This window comes from Rhinolophus ferrumequinum, chromosome X (genome assembly GCF_004115265.2).
Source record: "Rhinolophus ferrumequinum isolate MPI-CBG mRhiFer1 chromosome X, mRhiFer1_v1.p, whole genome shotgun sequence".
NCBI classification, from domain to species: Eukaryota; Metazoa; Chordata; class Mammalia; order Chiroptera; family Rhinolophidae; genus Rhinolophus; species Rhinolophus ferrumequinum.
The window spans coordinates 71,623,061-71,628,969 of record NC_046284.1 but is presented as its reverse complement, the minus strand read 5'-3'; the positions used below and the strand labels follow the sequence as shown (position 1 = coordinate 71,628,969).

At 34.0% G+C, this 5,909-nt stretch overlaps 1 pseudogene; it reads right to left on the bottom strand.

Annotated features, from left to right (window-relative positions):
- Positions 1 to 2,866: 2,866 nt before the first annotated feature.
- Positions 2,867 to 4,363, bottom strand: LOC117022144 (dnaJ homolog subfamily C member 21-like; annotated as a pseudogene).
- Positions 4,364 to 5,909: the final 1,546 nt, after the last annotated feature.

Below are 5,909 nucleotides of genomic sequence, written 5' to 3'. Positions count from 1 at the left end.
CCCCCTCTTTTTTAAAGTTTATTGAGGTGACAATTGTTAGTAAAATTACATAGATTTCAAGTGCATAATTCTGTAATACATCATCTATATATATCACATTGTGTGTTCACCACCCAGAGTCAGTTCTTTTTCCATCACCATATATGAGATGAAAAAGACTTCAGGATAAAAAAGCGGTTCTCTTTTATATAACAAGTCTCCCTTCTTTTGTAATTTTCAAAATTCTGTCTTTTTCTTTCATCTTTACTGTTCAATATGTGTCTTGGTGGCATCTCCTTTATGTTGAACCTCTTTGAGGAATTTTGAATTTAATGCGTCTGGATGTCCATATTTCTCTCTATATTCAGGAAGTTTTTAGCCATTGTTTCTTTAATATTTATGCACTTGTCCCTCTCTCTTCTACTTCTGAGACTTTGATAATGTTTATAGAAATTATTTTTCTGATATCTCATAAATTGTATAGGCTGTCTTTATTCTTTTCATGTGTTTTTTTGATTGTATATTTTTATATAAATGTTATCTACTTCATAGATTATTTTTTCTGCTTGGTCAAGTCAGATGTTGACATTCTGTATTTGTGCATGTGTGTGTGTGTGTGTGTATGTGTGTGTGTGTGTGTGTGTGTGTGTGTGTGTGTGTGAGTTAACTTTTTATTAGAGCAGTTTAAAGTTCAAGGCAAAATTGAGGGAAGGTACCATTTTCCCATCTATTTGCTGTCCCCATTTATGCATAGCCTCCTCAATTATCAACATCCCCCACAAGAATGGTACAATTTCCACACTGATTAACTTATATTGACATGTTATAAACACTCAAATTCCATAATTTACATTACACTTTACTCTAGGTGTTGGACATGTTAATTGTTTTGACAAATGTATGATGACGTGTATACATCATTATGATATAATTCAGTGTATTTTCACTTTCCTAAAAATCCTCTTTGCTATACCTACTCATTATTCTCCCCCCAACCAAACCTCTGCAGCTACTGTCCTTTTAACTTACTTCATAGTTTTGCCTTTTCCAGAATGTCATATCGCTAAAATCATAGATTGTGTAGACTTTTCATATTATTGTCTTTCATTTAGTAGTATGAACTTACAGTTCCTCCATGTATTTTCATGGCTTGATAGCTTATATCTTTCAATATTGAATAATATTCTATTATCTGGATATACCACAGTTTATTTATCCAATCACCTCCTGAGGGACAGCATGGTTACATTCATGTTTTGACAATTATGAATAAGTTGCTATGAACATCTTTGTTCAGCTTTTTAGGAAGGCTTAAGTTTTCAAATCACTTGGATAAATACCAAGGAGTGTGATTGCTTAATTGTATAGTAAGAGTATTTTTAGTTTTATAAGAAACAGTCAAACTGCTCTAGTACAAAGTGGCTGCACTATTTTGCATTCCCAAGAGCAAATAAAAAAAGGTGGGTTTGCACCACATCCTAAGTAGCATTTTGTTTTGTCAATGTTCTGAATTTTGGCATTTCTTATAGGTGTGTATTGATAGCTCATTGTTTTTATTTGCTTTTCACTTATGACATATGATGTGGAGCATCTTTTCATATACTCATTTGTCATATGTATATCTTCCTTGATGAGATGTCTTTCCAGATTTTTGCTCATTTTTAAATTAGTTGTTTTCTTATTGTTGAATTTTAAGAGTTATTTGTATATTTTGGATAACAGTCCTTTATCAGACCTGTCTTTTGCAAATATTTTTGCCAGTATGTGGGTTCTCTTGACATTGTCTTTCACAGAGCAGAAGTTTTCAATTTTAATAAATTTTAGCTTATTAATTATTCTTTTCCATGGATTGTGCATTTGGTATTGTAGCTAAAAAGGTCATTACCATATGCACCATCATCTAAGTTTCTTCTTGTTTTTTACATTTAGATGTGTAATCCATTTTGATTTAATTTTTGTGCAGGGTATAAGATCTGTATGTAAGTTATTAATTTTGTTTAATTTTATTTTGTGGATGGCCTTTTTCTCCAGGACCATTTGTGGAAAAGACTATCTTTGCTCCTCTGTCAAAGATCATATGACCATATTTATTTGGGTCTATTTATAAGCTCTATTTTATTGTTGATCTATATGTCTGTTATTTTATTGATACCACGTTATCTTCATTACAGTAGCTTTAGAGTAAATTTGAAGTAAGATGGTATTAGTGCTCCAACTTTGTTTATTCTCCTTCATTATTGTGTTGGCTATTCTGGTTTTTTGTCTGTCCATATAAACTTTAAAATCAGTTTGTCAATATCACAAAATATCTTTCAGATATTTTTATTGGGGTTTCACTATATCTATAAATTAAGTTTCAAATTCCACTTCTTCATCGTTGGTACATAGAAAAGCAATTGACTTTTGTATAATAACCTTGTATCATACATCCTTGCTAAAATTGTTTATTAGTTTTGGGAGGTTTGTTGTTGTTGATTCTTTGGGAGTTTTTTCATAGATAATCATGCCCTGTTTGAAAAAAGAAAGTGTTATTTTTTCCTTTCCAATATGTATATATTTTATTTCTTTTTTATGTGATAAAATAATTTAATTCTACCTGTATATTTCTGTCCATATGAGCCAACAGAAATCAAGAATGCATACTTTACAATATTTACTATTTTGAGATATTCAAGTCAATTCAGATGGCAAAGGTAGAATTCAGTCACTAATGAAATGTTTAAAAATATATATTAAATGAAAAAAATATTTTTACACGACAAAAAATAATCTTCCATATTGCCATAAATTGCAGATCACTGAAATTTTTACTCTTTAGATGATTTCAGTTCAGTTTTTGCTTTCAAAATCTAGAGACAATCAAAAAGAAAAAGCATTGGCAGAATGTCTATCTGCTTTCACGTTTCTCTTTCTTGCTTTGACTACTTGTTACACTGTTTAAAGAAGATGATGAAGGTGCTCTTGCATGAGCTGTGGTCTTTAGATGGTCCAAAATTTTATTTCAAGATGGAAATTCACTATGGCAAGTTGCGCAGCTGATAAGAACATCATTAACTGTCTGTGGTTCAGCAAGTACTTTGACAGATTTTTTCATATTTTTGGCTTTCTTTCCTTTGGGTTTAGGAACACATTTTTCGTCACTTTTTGAGTCATCACACATTCAACAGTCTCTGTGACACTGACATTTTCTTGGGGACTAGGTTCCAATTTTTTGGCACTGTAATGATTTAAGTTGGTATCTTCTGGTTGAACCTTTACTCCTTTTCCAGTTCTATTTTCATTGAAATTATCATCATAATTCTGCATGGGTTACTGTTTCTTTTTCTTCTGTTTTTTAGAAAGATTTTGTTTCTTCCTCAAAATTGGCATTTAATAGATTTTCCCCAGCCTGGGGTCCTGAAAATTTTTCTTCTTCCTCCTCCTACTCTTAACAAGACAATCATTTCCCGATGCTTCTTGGGTTTTTCATGATTTCTCATAGCCTTTTCTGTCTTGAAAGACTTGTCAAATGCTGGACAGTAAAGGCCATCATAAAGCTCTGCATCCTCGGCTTCATTGCTATCATTACCATCCTGTCCATCTTTGAGCACATGTTCCTTCATTTCATCTTCATCCGACCTATCTTCAAACTCCTTTTCATACCGCACCTCCATCTCCCTGAGCTCCTTCTACAAATCAGCCAGCATCATCCTGATTTCTTCTTTGTACTGCTCTGCCAGTAGTGCCTGCTTTTGCTTCTGCTGCTGCCTCCTCTCTTCAGATTTCTTTGCCTTCTCTGCGTTCTGTTCTTACACCAGTTTCCAATGAGCCTGCACTCTTTTATCTCACCATTCTTCTCTTTCCTTGCTTTATCTCGAATCTTTTTGTTTTCTATTTCCATGGCTCTTTTCTCCCAGAGGTTAGAATTTTGTTGAGTATCATATTATTCTTTCCAAGAAAAGTTTTCTTGAGTGTGAAAACTCTGCCAAGAAGTGTAGGAAGTGTGGACTACTGTGTCATAGTCACTCTGGGAGTCTCCAAAGTTAGAAAACCCTCAGCATCCTCTTCTAATACAGACTCTAGTTCTTCCTTCACAATCAATTTAAAAATATTATAATACACTGTATAAAAGCCCCTTTCACCTACTCCATAACCAAAGTAACAGGTAACAGTGAAATAGTGAAGCAAATCTAAGCTGTCATCTTGATATTTACCATCAAGCCTGTCTTTGAGCAAAGCCTCTCTATTATTATCATATCTTGCTTCTTCCTGAGGATCACTCAACACATTATATACTCCTTGGATTAATTAATTAATTAATTTAAATTGTTCAGCTGCTTCTGCAGCATTTCCAGATTCTTTTCAGGTGCCATTTCAGGGCCAGCATTTGACAGCCTTTTTTTTTTTTTTCATTAAAGTTTCTTGGGGTGACATTTGTTAGTAAAGTTATGTAGATTTCAGGTATACAATTCTGTATTACACCATCTATAAATCTCATTGTGTGTTCAGCACCCAGAGTCAACTGACTCCTTCCATCAACACATGTTTGATCCCCTTTTCGCTCATCTACCACCCCCATTCCCCCTTACCTTCTGGGAACCACTAAACTATTGTCTCTGTCTATGAGTTTTTGTTTCTCATTTGTTTGTCTTGTTCTATTGTTGTTTTGGGCTTATATACCACACATCAGTGAAATCATATGGTTCTCTGTTATTTCTGTCTGACACATTTCGCTTAACATTATAATATCAAGATCCATCCATGTTGTCACAAATGGTCCTATTTCGTCTTTCTTTACTGCTGAATAGTATTCCGTTGTGTATATATATCACAACTTCTTTATCCATTCATCTATCGAAGGACATTTTGGTTCTTTCCATGTCTTGGCCACTGTAAATAAAGCTGCAATGAACATTGGAGCACACTTGTCTTTATGTATAACTGATTTCAGATTTTTTTGGGTAGATACCCAGGAAAGGGATTGCTGGGTCACATGGTAATTCTATTTGTCATTTTTTTGAGGAACCTCCACACTGACTTCGATAGCTGCTGGTGGGAGTCTGCATTCCCACCAACAGTGTATGAGGGTTCCTTTTTCTCCACAGCCTCACCAACACTTGCTACTATTAGTCTTGATGATAGGCATTCTAACTGGGGTAAAGTGATATTTCATTGTGGTTTTAATTTGTATTTCTCTGATGATTGGCAATGCTGAGCATTTTTTCTTATGTATATTTGCCATTTGTATGTCCTCTTTGGAGAAATGTCTCTTCAGTTCCTCTTCCTGTTTTCCTTTTTCTTTTTTTTTTTCTTTTTTTTTTTTTTTTTTTAATTTTTTGGGGTGACAATTGTTGGTAAAATTACATAGATTTCAGGTGTACAATTCTGTATTACATCATCTATAAATCCCACTGTGTGTTCAACACCCAGAGTCAGTTCTCCTTCCATCACCATATATTTGATCCCCCTTACCCTCATCTCCCACCCCCCACGCCCCTTATTTTCAATTAGGTTGTTTGTTGTTGTTTTTCTGTTGAGTTGCATGAGTTCCTTGTATATTTTGGATATTAGCCCCTTGTCGGAGGCACTGTTTGCAAAAATCTTCTCCCATTCAGTTGGTTGCCTCTTTATTTTGTAGATGGTTTCTTTGACTGTGCAGAAGTTTTAAGTTTGATATGGTCTGATTCAGTTATTTTAGCTTTCATTTCCCTTGCCTTTGGAGTCAAATTCATAAAATGCTCTTTGAACCCAAGGTCCATAAGTTTAGTACCTATGTTTTCTTCTATGCAGTTTATTGTTTCAGGTCTTACACATAAGTCTTTGATCCATTTTGAGTTAATTTTGGTACATGGTGACAGATAGCAGTCCAGTTTCATTCTTTTGCATGTGGCTTTCCAATTCTGCCAACACCAATTATTAAAGAGGCTGTCTTTTCTCCATTGTATGTTTTT